Genomic DNA, 14,129 nt, shown 5'->3' on the forward strand with positions numbered 1-14,129 from the left:
CTCGTATCTATGAAAAGAAATGCATCAAAATCTGTTGTTTAGTTTTAAAGATCTAAGTATACAAACATAGGGACAGACGTGGGAAGCGACTTTGCTTTATACCTACTATGTAGTAAAACATGATAAAAAATGAAGATGATGTATATGTATAATATAACTAACTAGCGACCCGCCCCGGCTTCGCACGGGTGCAAAATTCGGAAAATATTATACATAAAAACCTTCCTCTTGAATCACTCTACCTGTTACAAAAAACCGCATCAAAATCCGTTGCGTAATTTTAAAGATTAAGCATACAGACAAACAGACTAAAATAGCGACTTTGTTTTATACTATGTAGTGAAGTGACCAGATGTTCCGTTTTGAGCGGAACTGTCCCTTTATTCGACCACCTGTCCCGTTGTCCCCAAATAATAATCTGGGACTCAAAATAACCCGGTCCTCAGGCCACGGAGGATAGTGACAAAAGCAACTGCAAACACGCAAAAAATACAGGGAACTTTATATTTATTCACCATTTATACAGGGTTTATTTTTAATTAACTGAAATCCTTTAAACAGATAAACCAGTCCGCCAAACTTAACAACTTTTGATATGTATATCAAAATCGCTAATAGAACATCAGCTAAAATAAAAAAGATGCACGCTTAGGCAACCGGAAAGTATGAAATGACAAAAAAAAGCTTTTTTTTTTTTAAAAAAATTAATTTTCGCAGTTTCGTGGTTAGTCCCTTAGTTAATCAAAAGTTAAAAGTGAAGAAGAATAACAGGAAAAAACATTTATTCCTTTTTCGTCCCAGAAATGTAACACATGGTAACTAACAATTTTAAAAAACTAGTTTTCGTGGCCCGTCTAACAGCCGTACTGTTTTGGTAATATCCAATCTATTATGCGTGAAGGGTGAATGCCGAGCTAAACTGCCAAGTTTAGTAATGGCCTAAAGGGCAGACCGCATACGGAGCTAACACTTCAAGTTAAGCGCATCTTAACCGTGACTTACTAGAATTGTCCGGATTAACTTTGAATTGCCGTGCCGTGCCGTGTGGTTCCCGGCACCAATGGAAAAAGAATAGGACCGCTCCATCTCTTTCCCATGGATGTCGTAAAAGGCGAATAAGGGATGGGCTTATAAACTTAGGATTTCTAATATATATAATTTTTAATATTCTCTTAGGCGATGGCCCAGCAACCCGTCACTATTTGAATCTCCATTCTATCATTAAGCCAAACAGCTGAACGTGGCCAATCAGTCTAGTCGGTACTGTCTACTGTGCAAGAAATAAAGAAATAAAGACGTGTATGTATGTTATACAGTATTCAAACACATATAATCTGCCTATTAGTGTGTTGAGCACCTAACCACACGGCAGAATACTGTATAACATATTATTATTTCGCAGATTTGATAAATATACATATAGTTACAATATCAAAGAGAAAGAGAGCATTTATGGTATTACCGATTATCCTTCCTCCTTTACAAGTAGCTTCTTATTAAGTAAAAAAAAACTATCGTGAACCGTCAACACATAAATAACTTTTTATACGCACGCGCGCAGCAATGGAACGTCACCTTAACCTCAGGGACGTAATAAAAATGCGATGCCAGCCGACGCTAATTTATAATAAAAATAAATTAGATCGCCAACCCTAGCTCCTGTAACCGTAAGATGATGTTTACAAGGTAATGAAATTTCCAGTGGCTTTTACATTTCACAATTTTATTTCCCATTGTGAAGTGGAGGGAGGGGAGATAACGCGTTTCGTGGGGTGTTAGGAAAAATAGATAAATCCATTCGGCATAAAGATGGTACTTTTATTGTAAAACTAACAACGCCCCGTGCCTTCGCTCCCGTGGGATTTTCGGGATAAAAAGTACCCTATATTCCAGGCTAAAAACCATTGAATTGCGCAAGTTTATTTTAAAATGTTAGGTGGATGTCTTAAAATGATGAAATTCAATGTAAAAGACAGGCAAAAGATACTTAATCGATTGAAAACGTTGTAGTTTCTGGCTAGTTCATAGTGCTGTGAGGACTAATAAAAAAAAAGGATACGACCACTCCATCTCGTTGCCATGGATGTCGTAAAAGGCGACCAAGGAATAGGATTATGAACTTGAAATTCTTCTTTCAGGCGATGGGCTAGCAACCTGTCACTGTTTGAATCTCAATTCTATCATCAAGCTCATTCCATAGTGCGACCCTGGACCATATAAGGAACCTACATGCCAGCAGTTTGATCTGTGTTAATCAAACAGTCAGTCAATGTCCTTTATTAAATAATTTAGATTTTTGTGAACAAAATCACTACATACTATAAAGCAAATCCGTTTCTGTCTGTATGTTTGTATGCGTGGACGTTAAAAACTACAGGACGGATTTGGTTGCAGTTTTTTTTTTAATAGATTGAGTGATTCAAGAGGAAGTGCGAAGTCGGGGCGGGTCGTTAGTAGTGTACATACGTACATACATATAATCACGTCTATATCCCTTGCGGGGTAGACAGAGCCAACAGTCTTGATAAGACTGGTAGGCCACGTTCAGCTGTTTGGTTTAATGATATAATTGAGATTCAGATATTGACATTTTGCTAGCCCATCGCCTAAAAGAAGAATAAGTTTATCCAGTACGATTTACAAACACCTAACTGAACGGCCCGAGTTGAGCCGAATCCGTATCCCTTAGTCGCCTTTTACGATTGCTATGGAAACGAGATGTGAGTGGTCGTATACTTTATTTTATAGGTGCCGGGTACCACGGCACAGTAGTGTAAAACGTGTCATTTTTAGTCTGTCAGTAACAACACAAGCATTAGTCGGTCTTCGTGTCTTCGTGTCTCCGTGTCCTTGTAAATGTTTACTACTTAACGATATAAATAGAAGGGAGGAGGGCGATGTGGCGGGGTCGCGCTTTTTTTTTCTTTTCGTGAGGGGCGCGTGACGGCACTAAATAATACTAATAAAAGATACAGCCGCGAGTCGTTGGCCCCGAGTAGGAGTGTTTACAGGCGAGGTTGGGATTTTTTTGTTTCATACTAGGGGATAAAAAGTAGCCTATATGTTATTCTGGGTCTTCAGCTACCTGCATACCAGGCCTATTTCATCGTTATCGGTTACGTAGTTTTTGCGTGAAAGAATAACAAACATTCACACTGACATCCTGAAATACTAACAAACTTTCGCATTTATAATATTTATTTGACGGCCTCTGTGGCGCAGCGGTAGTACGCTTGTCTGTGACACCGGAGGTCCCGGCTTCGAATCCCGGCCAGGGCATGATGAGAAAAGAACTTGTTCTGATTGGCCTGACTCTTGGATGTTTATCATTATAAGTATTTATTATAGTATCGTTGAGTTAGTATCTCGTATCTCAAGTCTTCGAACTTAATAGGGATAAAAAGTAGCCTATATGTTATTCTGGGTCTTCAGCTACCTACATACCTTTCATGGTAATCGGTCCAGTTGTTTTTGCGTGAAAAAGTAACAAACATCCGTACTGACATACTCACAAACTTTCGCATTTATACACCTCGTAATATTATTTTCTGTAAACACATATTCTACCTCTTAAGACGTCGGAATTATATACATATATTTTAAAAAAGCAGCATTCAAAAGCTCTGTCTAATTATGCTCATTTTTTCAATATCAAATAATAATAATTATAAATTTGTATACCTACTATTTACGTAACGTTACTGATTAAAGTTACAACACGTAACGTTAAGTGACTTTAACCAGCTATCTATAAACAAGGCTTTGGTGCACTTCACACTAAGACACTAAATCATCTATTAGTTAGCCAATTAACCACGGCTGAGAGCTTTGATTAATTAACTGTTGCTATGCCAGTCAAAGCCACTTATCATTCGCATAACCAGATCTATAAATACATACATAGCCACGTCTATATCCCTTGCGAAGTAGACAGAGTGGATAGTCTTGAATAGACTGCAAGGCCACGTTCAGCTGTATGGTTAAATTATGGAAGTGAGATCTTTCAAATATTGACATTTTGCCGTGTGGTTCCCGGCACCAATACAAAAAAGAATAGGACCACCCCCTTTCTTTCCCATGGATGTCGTAAAAGGCGACTAAGGGATAAGCTTACAAAATTCTTTTTTAGGCGCTGGGCTAGCAACTTGTCACTAGCCAAACAGCTGAACGTGGCCATTCAGTTTTTTCAAAAATGTTGGCATACGTATGTATGTTTGTATATATATGTATTGACATTTTGCCATCCCACCGCCTAAAAGAAGAATAAGTTTATCCAGTCGATTTACAAGCACCTAACTGAAGGGCTCGACGCGACCCAAACCCGTATCACTTGAAATAAGTAGGAATATCCTGTGTTAGTGCGTTGTTTGTCGGCCCGATACTCATTGCATAAACAATCTTAAAAGCTGTTAGCTCGTGCTGTTAGCCGTGTGGTTCCCGGCACCAATAAAAAAAAAGTATAGGACATATACATCACGTTTCCATGGATGTCGTAAAAGGCGACTAAGGTATATGCTTATAAACTTTGGATTCTCGTGTAGGCGATGGGCAAACAACCTGTCACTATTTGAATCTCAATTCTATCATCAAGCCAAACAGCTGAACGTGGCCTATCAGTCTTTTCAAGGCTGTTGGCTCTGCCTACCCCGATAGGGATATAGACTTGATTATATGTATGTATGTTAGCTCGTGACGCGTGTAGAGAGCATTTTGAACGAAGAAGAGATTGATTGTCATATTATCTACGCAAAACCATGGGATTATGACATAGAGATTTAAATATGGCACGTAGGTTTCCTTATGTAGGTTAGGAAGGTACAATAAGAGGGGATTTCCCGATACTTGCGGGAATGGAAATAAAACTGAGGCTTTGGCTACATTGAGGCTTGTCAATGTTATTTATAAAAGAAATTTTAAATCAACTAAAAAAATTGGTGAGGGTAAAACATTGTGAGAAAACCAGCACATTCAGGCAACTGCAAAGGTTGCGGAGGTCAGATGGGAGTCGCTCTGTGTAAAAACCTGACTCACCCAATCAAGTCAAGAGCGTACCCCGGGCTCCTCTCCAGTTTGGCGAGGATGCAACTGGGACTATAGGTAGGAGGAAGAAAACTTTATTAAAGCATGAGAATAACTTAATACAAAAAGCATAATGTTTAAAGTTGTATAGCGCACTGGCCGCTAAGAAAAAAAGAAATTTTTAGAAGAAATATTTTATTGTTAATTTTCACATCGATGATTTAAGAAAAATTTAAGTTAGGATTACTTTTATGTTGTAAATTTTTTATTATAATTTTCTTAATTTTTAACAACACATAGGTTTTTTATTATACATCCCGGCTAATTATCTAAACATAAAATTATACTAGATAACATGGAGTGAGGCACTCAAATAATTAAATTGCAGTAAAAAAGAGCGGTGCATTGTCACGCTGCTTGAGCAAAATAAAGAAACGAGAGAAACACAATGTCCACATGACAATAAAGGCCCGAGAACACCAAAAGCAGTTCAGAATGCATATTGAAAACGTCTTCGATCTCGTCACGTCAAATTAATACGAAGGCCTGCGCTCTAACTACCCTGCCGCCGCGCAGTGTGACGACTATTGAAGAGTTTCTTATATTACAAATCAGTGCGGGCCCGCTTTAAATTAGTTTTTTTTTTTTATTTGATATCGCATTTTATTTGATTTAAGCAATCGTATTTTTGTTTTTCAAACTAGTTGATGCACCTTTACTATTAATTTGGCAAAAAAAAGGTCAGTGCTCCCTTATCTGTACATTCCATAATCTATACCATCTACTTGGGTATGCAACTCGTTGAGTGCAATACTGAACGCGGGGGCGGAAGGTAAACAGACGGGTTTTATTAGGAATACTGATGCTGTATAATAATTTGAATGCCGATGTTTCTAATGTGGAGGAAGACATCGCAAAGAAACCTATGCTAGAAAGCAACAACTTGTGACGTATAACTACAACGTCGCAGGTAAACAATTTAAAAAATTCACAGAATTATGACAATATTTATTCAGCTAGTTTTACCATTTTTAAGAGAGCGTGGGTTTAGCAAAAGTCAAGGGCCCCACGTTGGGCGCCACTGTGACGTTGAGGTTAAAGGGAGACTAGATAATTTAAAAAAAGAATCATAAAACAACGACAATGTTTATTGGACTAGTTTTTCAATTTGAAGAGATCCAGCACGTTGTCACCTGAGGATAGCGAGGTATTTGGCGATCGCAGGAGTAGACCAAGGGACACAGTCCGAGGGGCGCGCGCGCTAAAATGCATCGCCAGGCGGTGATGAGGGCCAGGGGAGATCGCAGCGGCATGACGTAACAAACTAGCAACGACGGATGACGAAGCTTCTTATGTTTCCTCTTTTTCTTACTCTAAGGTCAACCAAAAAAATAGAAAGAGAGAGACACCTGTGCCTTCTCAACGATCTTGAATAAATACCGCAAATATCGTTCGTCGTCGTTCGTATCGTTATTTAGATAAATTTTCAGCACATAGATATCAGGATCGTTTCAGGCCATTACGAGCGTAGCTTCGATCAAATTGGGAACATCAGGTGTCTAGAGGAAAGTCAAGTAATGAGTTTCCTAAACCGGCGAGCTAACATAATCTTCTTTCTAGATTTTTTGTCTGTGTCCTTTTCCATTTATAAACACGTAGACGTAGTAAATAGATCTGTGGTAAATAGATCTATGTTTGTCTCGTATATATTTATTTATTTACCTAAACGGCAAAGTCCTTTCATTTTCACAGTATTTTTCCGTGCGAACGTGTAATAATATTACACGTTTCCCGTCAAAAAAGCCTAATTGGACCAATTATTTTCTAAATGTCAAGAGGTAGATTACTCTCCGAAAATAATTCGTTTCGCTCATTTGTCTGAGCAAACAAACAATATTATTTCTTAGAAAGGCAATCTTATCACGCCGGCGGGTAATAATTTGAGGGTGTTATTTTGATTCCGTGCCGTGTGGTTCCCGGCACCAATAGAAAAAGAAGAAGAATAGGACCACCTTTCCCATGGCTGTCCTAAAAGGCGACTAAGGGATTGGCTCAAAAACTTGGGATTCTACTGTAAAGTGCCTAATATTATAAAATATTGATTTTGACTGATGAATAAGTTCGAATTTAACTGAGGTCATGTGAATGACCTAGAAAAATAAGGAATCTTTATTACATACCCAGTTTGATTGCTGACTGACTTACTCATAGCAGATATCGATATTTTTAGCTAGATTTGAATCAGGATGCAAATCCATATTAGATTCCCGAGGACTTTAGGACCAAAAATATCGATAGCTGTTATGAGTAAGTCAGTTAGTCGCATGAACGGACGTAAATTCGTCAATATATCAAGTTCCACGCAGCAGAATCACGTATCACCTGTCCATCCGAGCCCGTCCGATTATGTCAAACCCGTCGGCTTGACATTTTATGATTTAGAACCCGCGAACCGATATGCAAGGCTCGCTACACTAGATTTATTGTCTGTCGAAATTGTACCGATTGGCAGGAAATGCGTGTGCAAACGTATAAACATGAGTAAGGTAAGCTTTACAGAAGTCAGAGGTATAACAAAATCGAAAAACACTTATTCATTCACTCACACACTGATCTGAATATGACATTTGGCAGGAAGACAGTTTGTAACCAGGAGACGTTCGTTAAGATTTTTTGAAATTCCATTCTTAAAAGGTTGCAAGTTTGTATGAATGTATATGTATATTATTTTACACTACAGCATTCTTTCCAGATGAACTTCTTAATAACCTTCCAAACATATATCTCAATTAAAATTTGATTAATTTCCATTCGAGGTCAAACGTGACGCTAAAATCGATAATTCAATCAGCCGACATCGCTTAATATTATTTTGATCAGTGATAATTAATTCCAATAGTTGGATGTCCAGATGTTGTGCTGAAGAAAGGTAACACGGTTACGGAATTTATAAAATTTCATAATAATTTACATGATTGGGAGCTTATAAAAATAAAAAAAAATCGCCGTCACAAAATTAAGCTCCCTTTAAAAAGTAAAAGAACTCACAACCTTTGCATGTATTGTATTTATGTTTAAACATTTATTTATCTTGCTCTGCGCCAACGCCAATCTCCTGTTCGGTTTCCTTCCACCCAAAGGTTGACTGGAAGAGCTTGCATTAGCGTTAAGTCCGCCTTTGTACCATCTCTGTCTGTTTTGTATGTTTTACTCTTATGGTACAATAAAAAGTTTTATCTATCTATCTATAATTAAGTAATTATTCTGAATAAGAGGCCCGCTCCAAATTTTTTATTACCTATCGATTTTTTACATATATATCACAAGGCTGCCTATTTAGCCTTTAGCCTAAGCTTATTAGTATATTGTAAGGTTTGGAGCAGCCCCTCCAGTACTATAAAATATTGACTTAGAAATACACACAACTGTTAAATTACATTGCTTTTGAATCGGACAGTATTTTTTTTAAATTATTATTTAAACACACGAAGTATGTTGAAAAATTCAATAATAATCCACTAAAACTTTCAAAAGCAATTATATTTATTACCAGCCAGACATACAACCGCCATTTTCCATTTTAATTACACAGAGAAATGAAATGACAACGTGACATCTGCATACAGAAATATCCACTTCTTTGTTATTAGATAGAGGCGCCCTACACTACATTGACGTCAACAACCTTTGCGAGGTAAAGGCGATGTCGGAATGGTCTTACAACCGAACACAAAAAAAATTTATCAATTTTATTTTTTATTTTATATTTAATTTTTTTTTGTTTTTATGTTATTTACATCAAACATGTTTGTTTTTCCTAAAACAAAATTATGAAAGACTTAAACAATTGTCACACTTACGACCACGCCCATTTTTTCGATAAAATAAAATAATATAAAAAAGAATTATACGCGTAACAAACACATTTTTATAATATCATATTAACAGTTTCGGTCAAATTATTCTAATTTAAAAAAATTGTTTTTACTTAAGTAAATAACTGAATAGTCGTATAATTTCAAAACCAATGAAATATAAAAGAAATAACGCATCTCTATTATGAATGCACCTTTACTATCCATGCTTTTATTTCAATTGGTATATTTTACCTAATAACAATACGTGAAATTGCTTTTTTAATAAACTGTATAGATACCACAGCAATAAAGTAATTTCTAAAAGGCTTATATAAATTGAAATAAAATAAATGATTCTATATTTTTCCTTTATCGGTAGCATTTATAGATATAGACCTTCCTCGGAAAACTTCTTTTTCCAACATTACAAACAGGAACAAAATCCGTCCACAATTTTCCGAGATTAGCGGATACATACAGACAGAGAAAATAGGGAGAACTTTATAATATTCAGTCTGCAAGGCCACATGAAAATCCACTCACTTCGCGTAAGAACCTTACTAAACTAACCTAATCCAAGATCGTCGTCAAAGACGTGCCACGTGTTCTCCAAAGGGGAGGATATTAGCAGGACTGACGCCCGAAGAAAGAAGACTACATACTATCTATGTAAATTATATAAAAGAAGAGAGTAAATGACACAGCTCAAACCGCTATATATATATATATATACGTATATATAATCAATCCGATCTTTACCCCAGTAGCTGTACGGAACTACTTAAAGATGGAATCGAGATTCAAAAAGGGACAAGTTGCTTCCCCATCGCTCTGGAGAGGAGCCCGGGGACCCTAGATTGGATGAGTCAGGTTTTTACACAAAGCGACTCTCATCTGACCTCCGCAACCTTTGCAGGGGAACCTAACCTGTATTGGATCATATGGTTACACATCCAGTTGCCTGAATGTGCAGGTTTCCTCAAGGTGTATTCCCTCGACTTATATACTCTATCTACTTACTATAACCTAACACATTTATTCCTTGCAGACTAGACGCCTAGGATTCGATTAGAAAATACCCTAGAAATATCGCCGTGAATCGTGATTGAATTCCACGATGCCATCGAGTGGATAGGTTATCGAGCGATCTAGCAAATGGTGTTCACGATTATACCGATTCAGACTTCGATTTGTGTAATCGATACTGACCGAATTAATATCGGAATTGCTATTCGTTTGTATGTGCCATTTCATTAAGCTTAATTCTAATTAGTAGATATTTTTAAGCATTTCAGTTGCGGTACTAAATCATCATAAAGCATAACTTGTGTAAAGTACATACATATAATCACTTCTCTATACCGGAGATAGACAGAGACTACATCTTTCCACTTACTGCGATGACTGGACGACTTCTTTTACTTTCATTAATCAATTTTGTGATTAAATTTTTATCACATTTTCTGTAAATCGGATAAAATATATCTTTGTCAGCCACTGTGGCACAGCGGTAGTATATGCTTATCGGCAAGTCTGCTACCGCCCTTAAGGTCGGATTACAAGGGATTACGTTTCAGGGGCCGTGAGAAAGGTTATTACGAAAAAGTCAAGGACTTTTTCCTTTAGGTTAAGTTAAGAAATTGGAAAAATATACAGTGTAAAAATTTTGCCGAAATTATACTTTTTTAAAAGCTTTTTTAGTATTTACTTAACTAGCATAACGCGTCTCGTGATATATCTAATAAATTTTTAGCAACATATTTTTTTCCTAAGTAATGTGTAGATTACTTATTTGATAATTTTAATTAAATATACATAAACTTACATACTTCAGTATAATACAGCTTTTTCACAATTTTTTTTTATTTAAAATTATTCAACAATTCAACTTATTAGTCTTATAATTTTTGCAGAGTGACGTTATATTCCTAAGATCTTAGCAATAGTGTGCGGAAAAATAAATAAATAAAAGGACGAGGCGTCTCTATTATCAATTTTGTGTAAGTAGCTCTGTATAAGTAAGTAACGAAGAAGCGAAGGGTACATTTAAGTAAGTTTCCCGATACAAATTAGATCTAAACTTGGTTAACAAAGTCAATGATCTTGCAACTTATTCCCCTACCGCCAACGTAATTACAGATAAATACGAGTTAATCCCTAATCCTAATGCTATTAGAGGTGGATCGATACTAGTGATGGGACGCGTGATTAGTTTAGGGCTGCTTTTTTTCGATATACATACCCAATTCATTCCATTAATTCTTACGCATAGAACTAATTTTGATAGTCGTTTATATATCTTCAAATATTGTCCATTGTAGATATGTCTCTTTCTAGTCTCTCTTTCTCTTTCCTTCAAAATCTTTTTCCACCGATTCCAGTCGGAGGTACTTAGCTTGCATGCACCACCTAAGATCACACCTTACTTACTTACCACCAGGCAGATTGTGGTCAAGCGCACTCAAATCTATTATAAAAACAAACCACTTAGAATCTGGATAAGGATGTAGCCATTTTCACTCGGTCAGACCATCATTTTGACTGCAGTGCTCATGATTTTTTCCCTTCGGTAACGACCAGTTTTTAAAGGTCATAAACCAGTCTTAAATAATAGAATTTTGTAATAGTGCCGTGTGGTTCCCGGCACCAATACAAAAAAGAATAGGACCACTCCATCTCTTTCCCATGGATGTCGTAAAAGGCGACTAAGGGATATTCTTACAAACTTGGGATTCTTTTTTAGGCGATGGGCTAACCAACTGTCACTATTTGAATCTCAATTCTATCATTAAGCCAAATAGCTGAACGTGGCCATTCAGTTTTTTCAAGACTGTTCGCTCTGTCTACCCCGCAAGGGATATAGACGTGACCATATGTATGTATGTATGTAATAATAGAAACGTTTGCTTTCTACTGGCGTTCGTTCCGGTTACACCTGTCTTTAGAGGAGCCCGGGGTCCGCCATTACGACCATGATCCTGGAAGCTCTCTTACCAGGTAGGTAAGGGAGCTTCGTGTAAGAACTGGATCTCTTACTCCCATCTGACCTCCGCAACCTTTGCAGAAACCTAACTCATTTGTAAAAAGGGTAAATCTTAAATAATAAAAAAATATCCCATTGGAACTACGAAAAGGAGAAAAAAAAAATACGTCACCAGTTACAAATTGGAAACACATGAATTAGCAACTTCCGGCAGGGGGCGTTGCTAACTGCCGGCCCTCAAATTGGGCTCTGGATAACACGGGATTAAAATATCAACATAACTACATACATAACGGATTCTGTGCATTACTTTGTTTTTTAATAAGTATTAAATTACGCGCCGTGTGGTTCCCGGCACTAATAGAACAGCTTTTCCCCCATGGATGTTGTAAATGGCGACCTAGGCTTATTAACTTGCTAGCAACCTGTCACTATTTGAACTTCAATTCTATAATCAAGCAAAATAGCTGATCGTGGCTTGTCAGTCTTTCAAGACTGTCGGCTTTGTCTAACCCGCAAGGAATTTAGCTGAGCACCGAAAGATGTCAACTAATATTATAAATGCGAAAAGTTTAATTGTTTGTTACCACTTTACGGGTTATCTCCTGAATTAATCATCTTGAAATATCAAGTATACTTTTAAAAGTAGGGCTTTTAAGTTAAGGGCATAGTGTACCTTTCATCCCGGCAAAAGCTATAGTTCCCGTGGGATTTGCGTGAAAAACCCTGTATTATTTTACAGATGGTGCTAAATTCGTCCCTTTCTGTATGTTACGTTTAATTCATTGATTTTTTTTGAAGGCGGTGCGTGAAATTCGTCGCTTTTTGGTAGATGGCGCTAAAATTACGCGAACGAATCTGCTTGAAGGGCTTGGGTGTTAGTACTTAAATAAATAAAGTTAAACAGGATCGATGCCAAGGAAAGGAAATGGTCGGAGCGGGAAGACCTAGACGAACGTATCTTGATCAAATTAAGGACGTCCTGGTAAAGGGTCAGGTCGAAAGTACCCGAAACCGCCGAGCTTGCATGAATGTGGATGAAGCGAAGGAAGTATGCAGAGATCGTGGCAAGTGGAAAGAGGTAGTCTCTGCCTACCCCTCCGGGAAAGAGGCGTGATTTTATGTATGTATGTATGTATGTATGTATGTAGGATCAATGCTACGGTAGGTGCTACAACGTGACCCAATAACGCACTGGGTCAATAGAAACGAACAACTTTCTGGAGGGGGACGCCTCCGCTCGACGTGTTTTCGTTGTATGAGAGAGTTGTATTGAAAAGTTTCAGAGCGATAGCTTACGTTAAACGTTACATAAAAAGGAGTGAATTATAGAGGTGCCGTGTGGTTCTAACGGCAAGAAAGAATAGGACCACAACATCTTTTCCCATAGATGTCGTAAAAGGCGACTGAGGAATATGCTTATATACTTATGATTCCTCTTTTAGACGATGGGCTGGCAACCTGTCACTATTTAAATCTCAATTCTATCATTTAGCTAAACAGCTGAACGACGTCTTTCAGTATTTTTATGACTGTTGGCTCTGTCTACCCCGCAAGGGATATAGACGTGATTATATGTGTCTGTATGTACGTATGCATGCAGTGCCTGCAGCCGTAACACAATTACGGATTGTAATGTAAACTAACTTTAAACTAACTTTAAACCAGCTTACTACGATCATAATTATATTCAACAGCTTTGCTTCCTTTTTGACACAATTTACTTATTTTTAAGATACCTACTTATATTAAAGATATTTAAGAGATATTTAAGATTTGCGTCAATTAACACTGTCACCTTAACGATACTTGGGCGTAGGCGTACGGTACGAAACGGCGAGATAACAGAGATTATAAGGGCGGCTATACACATACCACGAGCTATAGGCTGACATGAAGAGAGGGTGGTCGAACGGTTAAAGTGCCCGGCTAAAATGTTCATGAAATCTATTTGACGAAAATCTATCGACCTTTTCTGCCGGGAAAACAGGTATTACAATCTTGTAGCGTTATTACGCAAACGCTAAAACGGCTCAGTGTGTATAGACCTTTAAATGTAAACAAGAACTTGTTAATGGTTTTCTGCCACTCAAGCAAGATCAGTTAAGTCTGATACCGATATTATAGGTAACCTGTAGAGATAAACTGTAATTAATTTTCATTTTGTAATTTATTTATGGAAATAGATATAACTAATGGAAGAGGTATATGTATATAGCATACATTTGTGCACGCTAATTACTGATACTATGTGGCGACATGTCAATCAT

The 14,129-nt window shown here is 37.3% G+C and overlaps 1 protein-coding gene across 1 annotated transcript in view; it reads right to left on the reverse strand.

The window, feature by feature from the left end:
* The window catches only part of LOC106140129 (G protein-coupled receptor kinase 2), a 64,794-nt gene that overhangs the window by 36,386 nt on the left and 14,279 nt on the right, over window positions 1-14,129 (reverse strand). The window lies entirely within an intron of this gene.

The sequence above is a fragment of the Amyelois transitella genome, chromosome 23 (assembly GCF_032362555.1).
Source record: "Amyelois transitella isolate CPQ chromosome 23, ilAmyTran1.1, whole genome shotgun sequence".
Taxonomy (NCBI): Eukaryota; Metazoa; Arthropoda; class Insecta; order Lepidoptera; family Pyralidae; genus Amyelois; species Amyelois transitella.